Source organism: Giraffa tippelskirchi, chromosome X (genome assembly GCF_054371585.1).
Source record: "Giraffa tippelskirchi isolate mGirTip1 chromosome X, T2T-mGirTip1v1.2.pri, whole genome shotgun sequence".
In the NCBI taxonomy this organism is placed as follows: domain Eukaryota; kingdom Metazoa; phylum Chordata; class Mammalia; order Artiodactyla; family Giraffidae; genus Giraffa; species Giraffa tippelskirchi.
Window position 1 is genome coordinate 143,700,481 of NC_137289.1, and position 17,277 is coordinate 143,717,757.

At 43.6% G+C, this 17,277-nt stretch overlaps 1 pseudogene; it reads right to left on the reverse strand.

Annotated features, from left to right (window-relative positions):
- The window catches only part of LOC145535784 (aldose reductase-related protein 2-like), a 32,140-nt pseudogene extending 15,647 nt beyond the window's left edge, over positions 1 to 16,493 (reverse strand).
- Positions 16,494 to 17,277: the final 784 nt, after the last annotated feature.

Here is a 17,277-nt window from a genome sequence, read left to right on the forward strand (position 1 = left end):
GGTTGGAATACCTGCTTCCAAGGTGGGTCATTCACATGGCAGCTAAGTTAATTCTGGCTGTAGGTGGGATGCCTCAACTCCTCCTCACATGGACCTCTCCAAGGCTGCTTAAATGTCCTCATGATGTGGTAGCTGATTTCCTGCTGAGTAATTTAAGGAAAAAAAACAGAAACAGCACAATGTCATTGATGACAAAGCCTTAGAAGCCACACACTATCACTTTGGCTGTATTCTGTTGGTCACACAGACCAACCCTGATACCATGTAGGATGGGACTATACAAGTGTATGAATGACAGGAAGTGCAGGTCATTGGCACCCATCTTGAAAGCTGGAAACCACCAGTATGCCATCAGCAAATGCCACACTGTCAGAACACTGCTGTTCAAATAGTCTATGAACTTCATCAGATAAATTATAAGCAAAAGAAAGGAATGAGCAGGGAACTTATAGATTGAAAGAGATATAAAAGCCATCAAATTTTAAAATGTCAGCAAAACGATATAATATCTAGGTACATCTATCTGGATAACAAAACTATTAAAAAATTGCAAGGAAATGATTATTAGAAAAGCCAAAATGGTTTCTTACGGGGAATGGGTGGGAAGAGATGAGGACTGGGCACAAAGAAGGGGCTTTTGGGTTGGCTCACAAAAATCTTTCTGGATGTGGTAATGGTTACAAGCACAAGGGTGCTTGACGTAGACTACTTCACTAAGACATATATTTGCTTTATGTGATTTCTTGTATTTATGCTTTATCGTACAGTAAAAATTTGAAAAAATAGAAATACTAGCCCTGGAGGTATACTGCTAAATCTTCTTAAAGATATTTGTTGAACTTTGTGCAAAAGTCACAGTTCCTTTCTATATTAGAAATTAGGAGGCCAGAACACAAGTCTGACTATCTATCTACCCATTTATCTATTCAGCCGTGCTAAATCTTAGTTGAGGCACATGAGATCTTTACTGGCAGCATGCAGACTCTTAGTTGTGGCATGTGGCATCTAGCTCCCTGACCAGGGATCAAACATCGGCCCCCTGCGTTGGGAGTGCAGAGTCTTTAGTCACTGGACCACCATGGAAGTCCCCACAAGTCTTTTTTTTTTTTTAATGAAAATTTTCAAAAGTACAAAAGGAAACGCAAGCATGCCAACATATTTACAACATTCCTACAGTCTTTTTTTCCTTCCACCAATTTTCAAGGTAGTAAAAATAAGAAATTTCAAATAACTCCTAACGAACTGTATAAGCACAATTATTCTGTCTTTCCTCAAAACCAGATCATTGTATTTGAAATGGAAATAGGAAATTGAATGTGATGGAATGTCCTTCCATCCACCTTTCAGGAGAGGAATATTCAATGTAAGTAGCATCAGTATCCCAGGCCTGCCTTTTGAATAAAAGAATGAAATCCATCTCTCCCTACCTCCTCTATCAATAAGCTGGGCTTACCAGGTGGCCCTAGTGGTAAAGAACCCACCTCCCAATGCAGGAGATGCAAGAGACATGGGTTCAATCCCTGGGTCAGGAAGATCCCTTGGAGGAGGGTGTGGCTACCCACTCCAGTATTCTTGCCTGGAGAATCCCATGGACAGAGGAGCCTGGTGGGCTACAGCCCATGGGATTGCAAAGAGTTGGACACAACTGAGCAACTTAGCATGCATCCAAAATATTGGGGGTTTCCCTGGTGGCTCAGATGGTAAAGAATCTGCCTGCAATGAAAATATTAAAAGAAATAACCTCCCAGCTAAAGATGCAGGTTCTCATAGTTCCTTATAAAGCCCGAGAAAAAGAAAAAAGAAAACATACTACTGTAATCTCAAGATATTACTTAGCTATTAGAGCTAAAATGGAAAAGCAAATCCAATCAGATCCATCTTTTTTCTTAAGTGAAAATGATTTTTTCAGTGAAAATCAGGTAAATTTTACTGGTGAGTGGCTGAGTGAACTGTTTCCACAGGGTATGTTTTAGTTTTCTAAAGGCTGTTACAATTCAGGGCCACTCATTATTGGTGGAGAGAAACCAGTTTCTGATCAACATCCCTTCAACCAGTCACAGTGAGCTGAATTTCCTGTGTGCTTACCTCCCTGTTATATATGCCCTACTCTCACTTCAGGAATGTTTTTATAAACTGGGTACCAAAAATGGAAGAAGAGCCCTAATGAAAGTCTCTCTGGGATGCTTGGGGACTGGGCCAGAGCAGAAGAAATTTCTGGAGCTTTTTCATGCATCTGTCAGGAGTAGGCCAAGCCTGCATTGCCTCCACAGCAAACTGAGAGCTTTGCTGTCCTTTTTTCTTTCCATTTACTCTTTTTCTCCTCATTTCAGTTCAGTTCAGTCACTCAGTCGTGTCCGACTCTTTGCGACCCCATGAACCACAGCACGCCAGGCCTCCCTGTCCATCACCAACTCCCAGAGTCCACCCAAACCCATGTCCATTGAGTCGATGATGCCATCCAACCATCTCATTCTCTGTCGTCCCCTTCTCCTCCTGCCTTCAACCTTTCCCAGCCTCAGGGTCTTTCCAAATGAGTCAGCTGTTCGCATCAGGCGGCCAAAGTATTGGAGTTTCAGCTTCAACATCAGTCCTTCCAATAACACCCAGGACTGATCTCCTTTAGGATGGACTGGTTGGATCTCCTTGCAGTCCAAGGGACTCTCAAGAGTCTTCTCCAACACCACAGTTCAAAAGCATCAATTCTTCGGTGCTCAGCTTTCTTTATAGTCCAACTCTCACATCCATATATGACCACTGGAAAAACCATAGCCTTGACTAGATGGACCTTTGTTGACTAAGTAATGTCTCTGCTTTTTAATATGCTGTCTAGGTTGATCATAACTTACTTGGGTTTCTCTTACCTCGGACGTAGGGTAGCTCCTCTCAGCTGCTCCTGCACCATCACAGCCGCCGCTCCTGCACTGTTTTTCTCCTCATCCTCCTCTTTTTATAGTTTAGGAATTAAATTTTAATAAAATTTAATATATATTTATATAATTGTATATATAATATTTTATAATATTATATTATATATAATATAAAAACATAATATATAATAATATATGTAATATTTTGTAATAATGTTTATATATAATAATGGTGATGTGAATGACATTCACTCTTCTCAAACATGTTGGTTCAGGAATCTCAAGGCATGTCAAATTATCTGGGCCAGGTGGGCAGTTCCTCTATCTGTGTTGTCTGAGAACAGTGAATGTCATTCACATCACCGTTATTATATATAAATTTAATTTAAATCAATTTGGTGAATACTGAAAATATTTTAAATATCAGATTTTTTTCTTTTCAGGCATCAAATATACAATATCAGTATAATCTCTTTCCATCAGTGGCATTTTGAGCAAGGCCTGGAGATACAGAAGTAGATTCATACACCATGGGGCACCTCCAAAGGTCAAGGATCTAAAGAAACAGATGGAATCTGGATTCTGACCCACAGACTATCTTACCTGTGTTCAGAGACACGTGAGTAGGCAGAGGAAGAAGACTGCCTGTTAGGAATGCCCCTCTGTTGGTATCCTCTGCTTTAATCAGTGGACGCCTCCTCCGTGTTGGGATGAGCTAACTGGTAAATCCATCACAGGACTGATCAACTGGAATGACAGAGGAGTGGCACTCTGGGTATGTTTACTAGGAAGTATAGCTTGGAATTCAGCCTTTCTGAAAATTTTTCTTGAAAAAAAATTATTTAGGGGAGCTTACTCAAACACTACATGTTCCATCCATTGCTCTAGTTGGCACTTCTCAAGGGAGTTTTGCATCAGAACCACGTGGTAAGGGAGTTAAAGATGCATGGGCATGGCTCCATCTGGGACATGGATTCTCAGGTCTAGGGTGACGTCAAGGCAGTTCATGGAGAACACTCCCTAGGTGGGTTTTATGTCTGTTCTGGGTGACTCTCTCACCACAACTTCCATTCTCCATGAGGTTCCTGCCCCAACACACAGGAGTGGTTCACTTCAGGCTCATTGTTAGTAAATTTCAGGACAAACATCCTAGAGTTATATAATGAAAGAGTATATAAAAATAGAATATATATCTGAATCACTCTTCTGTACACCTGAAACTAATACAACATTGTAAATTGCTATTATTTCAATTTAAAAAAATCCGAGAGTCCTAGTAAATCTCAGAAAGGATGGCAATGGGGAGGTGCTTATGAAGTTTGAAAAGATCCCCGGCTGATTCCAAGAGCTGGATCATTTTCCCAATTATTCTAAGAACCACACCTCTACCACTTATCCTTGGACAAAAGGATTCATCAGAAAGATTCTCATTCAGACAAAATTATTTTCATTCCTAAGCTCTTTGCTTCAGAATTGCTTTTTGATTTCCATTGGCCTTACTAGAAGAACAAACATACCAAATACTTTTTTTTCATGGAGTCATTGATAAGGTCCTTCTTCACTTTTATACTGTTCTCGTTGCTAGGACTAGGGAGAAGAGAACACCTTAAGAATTAGTTTATGCTTTATGAATGCTGCATCATGTAACTGCCTGTGTTTCCCTTCTTGTCTTGGCTGTTTGGAAGTTTAGAACTAGTTATGTTAAGCAGTTCACTCTATTTGCTTTTGCCCAATTTCTTCACTTACAACTCTTTTAAGATTTTTTTTTTTTTGATGTGGACCATTTCCAAAGTCTTTATTGAATTTGTTACAAGATTGCTTCTGTTGTTTCTGTTCTCGTTTTTTTGGCTGCAAGGCACAGGGGATCCTAGCCCTGACCAGAGATCAAACCCATATCCCTGTCAACTGCAAATTGGCACTTGCCATGGGTGCTTGCCATCTATCTCTACAAGGATTAGATCGTGTGCTGCTGCAGCTGCTGACCTCTACCACCCCCGAAAGAGTTCAGGGTGGAGAGCAGAAATGAGGCCCTCTGTGCTCTGGGAAAAGTGGCAGGACAAGTCTTCAGATAGTTAGATATTAACTTCAGATATAGTTAGAGCTGATTTTATGAGCCCAATTCTTGTATCTCCTCATATCTAGAAAGCCACTAACATCCTTCATGGTGACACTGTTCCTCGTGACTAGTGAAGATTTCACAAGACTAGTAGAAGCCTTCTGGAAAAAGTGCTTCATGACATGGATTTCCCCTTCACCAAAAATCACATATATACTGACCTTCTCCTCTGCCTCTTTGGAGCAGTTTCTCAGAGGTATCTGAGGTGCTGGCTCCAGGGCTGCAGTCTCCATTTTGCCCCAAATAAAACTTAACTTGCAACTCTTACATAGTGCATTTTTTCTTTTGTGTCGACATCCTCATATCTAGAAAAGCACTGACATCCTTCATGGTGACTACTGTTTCTCATGACTAGCAGAAAGCTTCTGGAAAAATATGTGCTCAATTGCATGTACTCCACCTTCACCAAAATCACATATATACTGACCTTTCACCCTGCTCCTTTGGAGCAGTTTCTCAGAGCTATCTGAGATGCTGTCTCCTGGGCCACAGTCCTCCTTTTGCCCCAAATAAAACTTAACTCGCAAAACTCACATTGTGCATTTGTTGTTGTTGTTGACATCGCCCTCATTGAAAGGTGAAGTCTCAACTACCAGACCACCAGGAAGTCTCTCCACTTATTTTTAAAGTTAATTTTACCTCTTATGTTTAAACACTGTTCAATGGATACTTCTGAGATATAACAATCAATACATTTAACACAATGTATAAGAAGTATACTAGTGAACAGTATATTTACAATGATTGATAAATTTGTAGCAGTTCATGAGTTTCAAGAGTATGTAATGTTTTGTATTTGTCTTAGATCCATTCTTGAAGGATAGCCTGCTATAAATAAACAAAACAGACAGACACTACTGTTTCCTAGATACACTGATGAAATATTTGGTAATTTAATAGGAATATGGCTGACTATTAGTGGGGGAAGTGGAGTCCATAAGCAGACTACAGTTTACTTTAGTCAGTGTCTTTTCCAAATGGTTTTCATCTAGGGCCTTCCAAAATGGAATCACTTGGGGAAACTGGAATAACAGGTCTGTTTTCTCAGCTACATCCAAACTGATGATCCTTTCTAGATTTCCAGGGTTCTCATGGATGTCTGATTCATGATTGTCTCTAGTGTCTTCTTGATATTAATGGGGGACCCAGACATAAACAGTTTTTTGCATATATCAAACACACATACATACATATATATACACATATGCATGTTATATGTTATATAAAGTATGTTTTAAGAAAAATAACATTTAAAAAGGAGCAATTCTTCTTTATCAATTCTTCTATTCCTTCTTCTTATTCCTATTTCCTGACCATGGTGGTGTGTATTTCATATGGTGCACGTATTTTCTTTAAAAATAAGAGAATGGCCACTCTATAAATAACTGCTTTGAATCTGGGCACATTTTCTTCTTTGCTCTGGTGAGATCCTTTATAATACACCATAAAATGAGACCCCAATTTCCTCAGCCTATAAAATATCCAGAAGTATTCAAAGCTGCCTTCAAAATGCTGGAAACCATAACATCTGAGGCCAGTCCCCAGAGGAATGGCCTGGGTCTCACATATGGAAAAGCTGTTAAAACCTCACCGCAGAAGTGTTCGGTTCTCCTTCAGTCTGGAAGTCCTGCTTTCAAGTATGTGAAATGTGTCCTGGTGGAAACAGCATGTGAGATGCTCGGGGGCTACTGAGACCCTGTGAGCAGGTGGCAAGGGCAGCGGGGGCTTGGCTGGAAATAAAAGACATGGAAAATAATGAGCTTATGCTTGATGGTGATTGCCGGCTTAGCTGTTTCTAGCTCCCTTCCATTCCATTCAGAGAACTGACCTTAATAGGCAAGGTGCCCATGGAGCGTTTGGAAAATCACCAGAAAGAAGGTTCCAGGGGCATATTTAGAGAAGAAAGCACAGACACCACTTTGCTGCATGCTTAGACGCGTGCTGGATAACAGAAGTCTCTGCAATGAGGCAGACATTCTATGTCCGTGCCGTCCAACATGGACGCCACCAGCCACCTGTGGCTATCAAACCCTTGAAATGTTGCTAGTATGACATGAGAACCAGATAACTTTATTTCACTTTAATTCACTGAAATTTAAATTGCCACATGTGGGTAGTGGCTACTCTATTAGACAGTTTCATGAGGATAATGGACTACAATTTGGCTCACCGACGTGCAAAACGCTAGGCCTGTTCAGTCTGTAATTCTTAGCTACTTTCTGTCTCTAAGGCTGTGGTCCCTGAGGATTTGTATCACTCACAATAACTGGGTCTGTGCTCCAGCTTGTCTCTGTCATTCTTGCTGTTGCTTCCTCCTTTGCAAATAAACTTGATTTCTTCCTCCCCAGCCTGCTTCTTCCACACAACGCCAGAGGACAGGTCTGTCTGCTAGCACTCGACCCCAAGGCTTAACTCAAAAGGCCGAGAACGAGTCCCTCAGGGCAGATCTGCTTAGACAGAGTTCTCCAGCACAGGGCTGGAGCCATTTGCCTTGACACGACACGGCTATCTCCTCCAAACAAATGTCAGGTAAATTTAAATCACTTCCAGATGAGGAATGTAGGTCAGTGACAAGGGCGAGAGCCTGAACAAATTGCAAGCTTGACAACTGTTACTTCTAATTGCACTTGAGCCAGGCTGTGTGATGGCTGAAAAAGAAGACAGGACCCTAAATTGGGCTTGCTCACTATGTCACTTTAATGCCCCGCAAGCGGGAACTCTGGTGGTCTTAAGCCCAATTAAGGAACTTGGCCCAAAACACAAGCTGTGGTGAACCCCCCTGACCACATTTTACAGTGCTAATCTGGATCACAGCAAGGCCAGCAAAGCCCCACATCTGATGGTAGCAAATGAAAACTCGACCCAAAATGCGTGAAAAACAAGTAAGTGTATCCAGAAACACAATGATTAAAGAACAGGGATTAGTGGTTACTGTATGCCAGGCCCTAAGCTGGGAGCTGGAAATACAGATAGAAAGGAAACCAAGCCTCTGCCTTCAAGTTGCTCACTGTCTAGTAAAAGAAACAGCAGAAAAGACCCAAATATTGTAATAGACTGTGGTAAGGACTCTTAAGAAAGAGCAGGTGAAATACTGTGAGAACACATCAAAGAACCTGGATTCAGCCTGGGGTTGCACCAAAGGGGCTTCCCGGAGGCAGTGGCATGGGAGCAGGTTGCTGCTGCTTAGTCACTTCAGTCGTGTCCTACTCTCTGCGACCCCATGGAACTGTAGTCCATCAGGCTCCTCTGTTCATGGGATTCTCCAGGCAAGAATACTGGAGTGGGTTGCCATTTCCTTCTCCAGGGGATCTTCCTGACTCAGGGATCGAACCCAGGTCTCCCACATTTCATGCGGATTCTTTACTGTCTGAGCCACAAGGGAAGCCCTGAAAGCAAAGTAGGAGTTTGCCAAGTAGGCGAGGGCATTCTAGACAGAGGCATCTGTCCAAAGGCACAGAAGTAAGAAATACTTGGTGTATCTGGAGTAAGTCGGATGGTATATCCTGATCCTCAGGGTGTAAAGTCAGTTTATTTAACAACTCAGGCCACACAGAACTGCCTAAAGTAAAAAGTCACATGAAATATTTTGCTCCAAATTCCATGCTCCGTAGACGGCCACTGCTAACTATGTGATGTATCCTTACAGACTGTATATATAGTGGTGACAACTAGCACTCAGCGCAGAGTTCAACAGATAATAAAAAAGGTTAGTTCAATAAATGCTGTGCCCGCATGGACACAGATGTATGGAACGGCCACAAAGTCCAGATGCAGGCTCCCTCATTCTCCCACAAACATGTATCTCCCCACGTGCTCCTGAACATCTTCCTCTCTGAAACCTGGAAACCTCCAGGGGGAGCCTTTTCAGCCAGTTCGGGGTCTTGATTGTGAAACTGTCTCAGGCATAGAGCTTTGAGGCCCCTGGGTGTTTTTGCTGGGAGGTTGATTTTAGGAACTCCCACTCAAGAATCTCATCCTGTTGAAGGCTAGACCCTTTTGAATCCTGGAGGGACTGCCCCTAGGAGGGATGCTTTGGAAGCCCTAAGCTACCATTTTAAACCTATGCAGTCACTTGGCCGACAAAGGTCTATATAGTTAAAGCTATGGTTTTTCCAATGGTCATGTATGGATATGAGAGTTGGACCATAAAGAAGGCTAAAAGCCGAAGAATTGATGCTTTTGAACTGTGGTGTTGGAGAAGACTCTTGAGAGTCCCTTGGACTGCAAGGAGATCAAACCAGTCCATCCTAAAGGAAATCACCTCTGAATATTCATTGGAAGAACGGATGCTGAAGCTGAAGCTCCAATACTTTGGCCACTTGACATGAAGAGCCAACTCACTGGAAAAGACCCTGAGGCTGGGAAAGATTGAAGGCAGGAGGAGAAGGGGATGATAGAGGATTAGATGGTTAGATAGCATCACCGACTCACTGGACCTGAGTTTGAGCAAATTCTGGGAGATAGGGGAGGACAGGGAAGCCTGGTGTGCTACAGTCCATGGAGTCGCAAAGAGTTGGACACGACTGAGTGACTGAACAACAAGTTTCTATCAGCCTAGTCCTTTGCTACTCACTGCAGTGCATGGACCAGCACCACCTTGGAGCGTGTTACAAGTGCAGACTCTTGGGCCCCACTGGACTGGAATCTGCACTAGAGATCCCCCAGTGATTTCGGTGCATGTTAGAGATTGAGAAGCTCTGGCCCAGTCAACATCCCTGTTCCTAGGAGAAACCCAACTGCTGGCCTGGACCACAGCTTGGCCATCCCTTTCTCCTCTCCCTCACTTGCCCTGGCTTTCGAAATTCCTCTAAAGAGAAATCTGTCAATTTCTGGAGGGTCCATTGTAGCATGTTCTTCTTGCTTTAGCTAGAAACCCTTCTTCACTCCCTTCCTGACCCTCCCAACATCCTGAGTTCTCCTTGGAATTGCTACTCTGAGCCTTGATCCGCTACTGGTCCATCTTGGTGGCTTCTGCCTTTCTGGCCTCTGTGTCACCCCTTTAGTGATGCAGAGAGACAGGATGGTCTTTGAATGAATGACCTGTGGCTCTTCCCTGTCATGGGTTTGAATCCCAACCAGCTGTGTGATCTTGGGCAAGTTATGCCACCTCTCTGTCCCTCTTGCCAGCTCCTGAATTTGCTTGCATAGACAATTACCTACACTGGCATCTAAATCACACCTCATGTCATTGTTCCAAGATGGCCACATCTACCATCTTCTAAGGCTAACTCAGGCCAATGTGACAGACAAACATTCCAGACAGTGAATGGATTGATTTATTGTCTTCCTGGTTGTTATTTATATAGACTGGCTGGCTGTTGGCCCTACCTACAGGACAACACAAGGGTAATGAATTGTTTTCCTTGGGATTCCTTAGACATCACCTGACTATTATAGGTTCTTTGATAGCTACCCTCTCTGAGAATCAAGTGTCCCCATGAAGGTAGGGTGATGCTCTCTTGCTTGGTGTTCTATTTATCGAAGTAGGGAGAGGATACAAAAAAGCTGGATCCAGATACAGTAAGAATTATCCAGATCTGCCACTTGGTTGGTGTATAAAATGTATAGATGCATAAGACAGATTTCAGTTTTAGAAGGAAAGTTCTTTAAAAACAAGATACAATGTACATACATGTAATCTGTTAGCCTACCATAAGTAAGTCATTGAGAATCTTAACTCCCAGCTTAACCAAGATGACGAGAGAAGAATGCAGTGTGGGGGTGTGGGCGGGTCAACTACAAAAAAGTGAAACAATCCATAGGGGAAAAGGCTGTATGTGAGTGTAAGGGGAAAGCATTATTTTGTCCATGTAAATGATTGTGAAATCCAGTAGGATTTATACTACTATTTATCCTGAAGAAAGAATTCAATCACTTAACTAAAATGGAATCAGAGCATAGTGGTGGTACCTAGGAGATGATCACTCAAAACCCATTCTCACCGAGGTATCTTCTGGGATGAAGGCACCTCTGTATCAGGAAGACATACATCACTACATCACTCGCTCTGACACACCCTCTTTGGCCCTCTTATGTGATGGCACCAAATCTGTAATAAGATCCTTGAACTTTAGGTTGTGATGATGTCCCCATGGTTTCTGAGCTGTTAAGGAATGTTATGGAATAGAAAACAAAAGGAAAGGAATATAACCCAAACTCTGCTTCTCATGAGCTGCATTGTCTGTGGTTTGTGAATTTCATTAAGAACCCTAAGGATTGGACATAAAATTCCTTGTAGCAAAATGTTACTTTGCCATGGATGAACCTTAAAATCATTATGCTCACTGAAAGAAGCCAGATAAAAGTGCACATATTATGATTCCATTTGTGTGAAATATCCAGAAAGGCAAATCTACAGAGACAGGGCTGGGGGTGGGGTGACCGTAAATGGGTATCAGGGGTCTTTGCAGGGTGATGGAAGTGTCCCTAAACTGGACTGTGGGGATGGTAGCCCAACTCAGGATGGTTCCCAAAGGTCATTGCATGGTACATTCCAAATGGGAGAAGCTGATGGTATTTCTGAAATTATACCTCAATAGAACTGTTAAACATTCACACTGCCTCACTCCATCAGGACAATCACAAAGGCTTCCTCTGAGGCTCAGTGACATTACTGTGTCTCACTCCAGCCCTTCTAGCTGCCTGCCTTTTTGCCTCTTGATCATCACCTTTAATTTGTAAAATACACACAGTGAAAGCAGGGTGATTTGGGATATGCAGGGGCAGGATAGGCACTGGAGACGTGTCTCTGATGCCAGTTAATGTGGTATAGTGTGAATTTCCAGCACCCTGATGCTACCATAATCATCATTATGAGCTTACTGAACCAATAAGATGAGGACTGAAAAATAAGCTGCAAGCTGATTTGCCCTCTCTTTGAGTCTTTAATTCAGAGTTGGCCAAATTATTGCTCACTTAATCTAGCCCCTCCTCCATGTGGGACTGGATTTTTTTTTAAGACAGTTTTTTAGACAGCAGTTGTAGGTTCGCAGAGGAAGGTATGCTGCTGCTGCTGCTAAGTCGCTTCAGTCGTGTCTGACTCTGTGCGACCCCATAGACGGCAGCCCACCAGGCTCCGCCGTCCCTGTGATTCCCCAGGCAAGAGCACTGGAGTGGTTTGCCATTTCCTTCTCCAATGCATGAAAGTGAAAAGTGAAAGTGACGTCGCTCAGTCGTGTCCGACTCTTTGTGACCCCATGGACTGCAGCCTACCAGGCTCCTCTGTCCTTGGGATTTTCCAGGCAAGAGTACTGGAGTGGGTTGCCATTGCCTTCTCCAAGAGGAAGGTATAGAGGGCTCCATACACTCCCTGGCTTCACACATGCGTGTCCTCCCCATTATCAACAAACTCACCAGAGTGGGACATCTGCTACAACTGACGAACCTATATTGACACATCATAATCACCCAAAGTCCGTAGATTACATTAGCATTCACTCTTGGTGTGATATATTCTATGGGTTTGCACAACTGTGTAACAACATCTGTTCCTCATTATTGGGGCAGGATTTTGAGTTGAAAACTACTAGAAAATGCTGGGCTTTCCCGGAAAGATAGCACTGTGTCCATAGAGAGTTGTAATGTGTCTGATACGCAAGGCTGTCTTAATCCTATTCCCCTTTGGAGGTATGCCAAGTAGATACACCTGAACCTGTTATGAATTTGGAAAGACCTGGGGAAAATTCTGATGGTCACATCTCATTATATTGTCCCTCTGTTGTGAAAAACTGTAACTGTTGCTTGGAGACTACAAATGTGTCTGTAGAAGCTGTTTTGTTCTTCTTCACCTTGATGTGATTTGTCAAGGGGCTTAGCTGCCCAACCTTTTTTCTATTCTTGTGCATAATTCTACAGTGCATAAGAAATAAGACATTTCTTTAAAAAGAGCATGGCACGCTAACAGCAAAGAATATGTGTCGGAACTCATTTCATAGCTAATAGCAGCATTTGATAAGATAAGTAGTTTTAAGCCTTCTGTGGGACCCCATGGCACATCCTTAATTTAACCCAGCAGATGTTTGAAAGTGTTAGTTGCTCAGTCATGTCTGACTCTTTTGTGATCCCATGGACTGTAGCAGGCCAGGCTCCTCTGTCCATGGGATTCTCCAGGCAAGAATACTGGAGAGGGTGGCCATTTCCTTCCCCAGGGTATCATCCCAACCCAGGGATAGAACCCGGAACTCCTGCACTGCAGGTGAATTCTTGACCATCTACTTAGATGATGCTTAATGCCTGCCTTCCCTCAGTGATTTGAACTGTTTAGTAATAGCTGGAAGAATTTTTTTTTAACTCAATTGTTTCTGTTTCAGCGCACTCTTGATTTTAATCTCACCAAGATGGCAATCTTGAGCATGTGCTGAAATAATGGTTTGGTAGGGGCTCCTAATAACCAAGGGCCTCCTTCAGTGTCTTTGAGACCAAATGAATTGTCGAAACGGAGAGGCCTAATATATGTGTAACCGAGTCACTGTGTTGTACACCTGAAACTAACACAACATTGTACATCAACCATACTTCAGTTAAAAAAAAAAAACCACCACTAGATAAGAGTATGGAATTGAGAGATACAAACTACTACATATAAAATAGAGAAGTGACAAGAATATATTGTACAGTACAGAGAGATATAACTATTATTTCATAATAACTTTAAATGGAGTATAATCTATAAAAACATTGAATCGCTACGGTGTACACCTGAAACTAATATAATATTGTAAATCAATTATACGTCACTAAACAATAAAAGGGGCATCCCTGACGGCTCAGATGGTAAAGAATCCATCTGCCAGAAGATGCGGGTTCGAACCCTGGGTCGTGAAGATCCCCTGGAAAGGGAATGGCAACCCACTCAGTATTCTTGCCTGGAGAATCCCATGGACAGAGCCTGGCAGGCTACAGTCCATGGGGTCGCAGAAAGAATCAGATAAGATTTAGCAACTAAAGAACAACACCGACGACAAAAACAGAATAAAATTGCAATGCCCCTTCCCCCCCACCCCCCGGCCAAAACTGAGTAGTGTAAGGAGTACCCTACTTATAAGCCGCCAAGTTGGCCGCCAGTTTCCCAGAGGCGGGCAGAACAGAGACAAACACAGCCAGCAGCGGGAGCTTCCTGTTTCTCAAGTTCCACAAGGTGATAAGGAAGTGGGCCCAGAGGCCCACCGTGACGTAGAGGCTCTGTGTCAAAGCTGAGGAACTTCAAGTTTAGGAAACCCCCAATCGCTTAAGCGGGCTGCAAGCAAATCTGGCCAAACTTTGCCCTGGAGGGGGACATTATCTCTATTAGCTTGGTCAGGAAATAAATCTGCCCTTAGCCTCAGAGGGAGAGACCATCTCTGTACTCCAAGGGCAGTTTGCTACACAGACATCCTTGGAACGATAACCCGAACAAAAGCTGTCAATGCCTTTACTTAAAAGTTGGGCAGAAATGCAAGAGACCTATAGAGACTTGCCCCCAGTGCCACTGTCTCTATTCAGCTGTCTGCTCAGATGTCCCCTCTCTACAAGTCACTTGGTACCACTGCTGCTACTTTACATTTCTATATAGTGCCCCTATGGTCAGGCCATTCAAGATGGCTGTTCTCTTGCTCTCTCTATACCCCCCTGCCCCACCAGTCCCTGCTTCATTCACATGATTAGCCAATCCTCTTCATTACAGAGCTTAATTAGCCCCTGGTTACTGATGAGCCCACTTGCCATCAATTGCCCCCTATGAACAGTAGCCCCTGACTACCCTGAGTAGTGAAGACGGCTGCCACATCCCGGTTGCTACGTGCCACAAACAGTGGGGTGTCGCTTCAGGGCACTTTGCTTAAGATCCTTTGTCCAATAAGCCACCAAAGTCTCTGTCACTGTCTCTGAGAAACTTCAAGTTTGCAGGCCTGTGGGGTGCAGAACAATAGCACACATGGCATCCTAATATATTGCATTACTATTTATTGTATGTTTTTTCCACTAGAATGCAAACCCCATGAGACCACGGTATCATCTGTTTGTCCCTGTTGTACCAACAGGGTTTTAAAATGTTGCACATGTCACATAATGGGTGCTCAATAAATACTTACTAAACTAGTGAATGAGCACATGAATATGCTGCCGCTGTCCTTTGTCCCAGGCAGTTTACACTGAATAACAGTACCATGTGTGCTGTGGGTTGTGCTGGGTCACTTCAGTCATGTATGACGCTTTGTGATCCTATGGACTGTAGCCCTCCAGGCTCCTCTGTCCATGGAATTCTCCAGGCAAGAATACTGCAGTGGGTAGCCATTCCCTTCTCCAGGAGAAGCTTCCCCAGGGTTGAACCTGGGTCTCCCTTATTGTAAGCAGACTCTTTATTGTCTAAGCCATCAGAGTGGCTCTAATAGGCCAAAAAAAAAAAAAAAAAAAAAGCTGTATGCCAATACAGGAGGACCCGGTTCCATCCCTGGGTTGTGAAAATTGTGCAGATCATTTGCTGAGTCTTATCCGACCAGCCTTCCTGTCTGTCACCAATTCACCTGTGGCGCAAGAGACCCGGGTTCTCTCTCTGGGTCGAGAAGAGTCTCTGGAGAAGGGAATGGAAACTCACTCCAATATTCTGGCCTGGAGAATTCCACGGACAGAGGAGCCTGGCAGGTTACAGTCCACAGGGTGGCTAACAGTCCCACAGGACTGAGTGACCGACACTACAGAAAACAAAGCACAGCCCAAAAAACAATTACACCTGCGACAGAAACGTGGGATCACCCGAAAAGAGTTCTCCTTTTCCCAGGTGGCTGTCTCTCTGAAAGTCGCTCAGTCGTGTGCGACCAGAGTCTGTCTGGCTCCTCTGTCCACGGGATTCCCCAGGCAAGAATACTTCAGTGGGTAGCCACTCTCTTCTCCAGGAGAATCTTTCCCAGGAACTGAGCCTGGGTCTACCACATTGAAAGCAGGCTCTCGAAGCCATCAGGGTATCTCTAATCAGCAAAAGGAAAAAAAAAAAAAAAAAAAAAGGCGTCTGCCAATATACAAGGCCCGGGTTCCGATCCTGGGTAGCGAAAAATCTGTCTGGTTTATTTGCTCAGTCGTGTCTGATCAGCCATCATGTCTTCGCTTGAAAAAGCCCTTTGTGGCTTTATGGATATTGGGTTTCCCTTCTATCTCAGCTGGAAAAGAATTCGCCTTCAGTGCGGGAAACTTGGGTTCGATCCGTGGGTTACGAAGATCCCTGCAAAAGGGGAAGACTACCCACTCCAGTATTGTGGCCTGGAGAATTCCATGGACTGCATAGTGCACGTAGTTGCAAAAAACTGGACACGACTAAGCGTCTTTCACTTTAAACTCACCGAAGCTCAAACCCGCAAACTGAAATGATAAAAAAAGCTTCAAGAATCTAAAAACACCGCCCGAAATCGTTTATTTTTCAACTTCTACTTTTCTACACAAGAATATTGGTCTTGTTTAATCTCACAAGACCTCCAAAAATTGTGGGGAAATGTCAAGTGTTATTTCTTTCTCGGTCCTACTTGATTAGCCTGCACGACCATACCGGACACTAAACTCAAGCAGGAACAAGAAACGGAGCATAGACACGTTACTGTGCCGGGGCATATATGGATGAGGGAAAGTTCACTCCTAACAAAGTGAGGATGAGAAGCAAAACAATGGCAAGTCCCGGTGAAGAGGTTGTAGCAGATCTTTTCACGTTAGTGGACGAAGGCTCACTCTTCGAAATACTATGTTGAAAGGAAATCTACGATAAACTGAAAGAAGAAATTGAACATATTGCACGCAGTGCATTCTGGTTAGGTAAATGTTCGCTGAGTCCCCGCCCCCGAGCTTCACGCCTTTCCGGCCCCAGCTCCCGTGAAGCCCGCTTCCAGTCCCTGTTCCCAGGCCCCTGACTCCACGTTTTCTCCTCCTCGACGCTCTGCCTCTGATTTCTTTCGAATAAAGGATTCTGTTGACAGCTTAAGAAAATGATATAGGAGCGCTGCATTTGACACAGAGAAGGTTCACTATAATGTCAAATAAAACAGTGCCCTCAGTGCGCAGTCCTGTCAAACGATTCGCGACCCCATGGACTGTAGCCCTCCAGGCTCCTGTGTCCATGGAATTCTCCAGGCCGGAATAGTGCAGTGGGTAGCCATTCCCTTCTCCAGGAGAGTCTTCCCCAGGAGCTAACCTCCGTTTCCCACATTGTAAGCAGACTCTTCACTGTCTAAGCCACCACAGTGACTCAGCAAATGAACTGCCTGATTTTAATGACCCAGGGATGGAACCGGGTCCTCCTGTATTGGCAGTCACCTTTTTTTTTTTTCCTTAATAGTG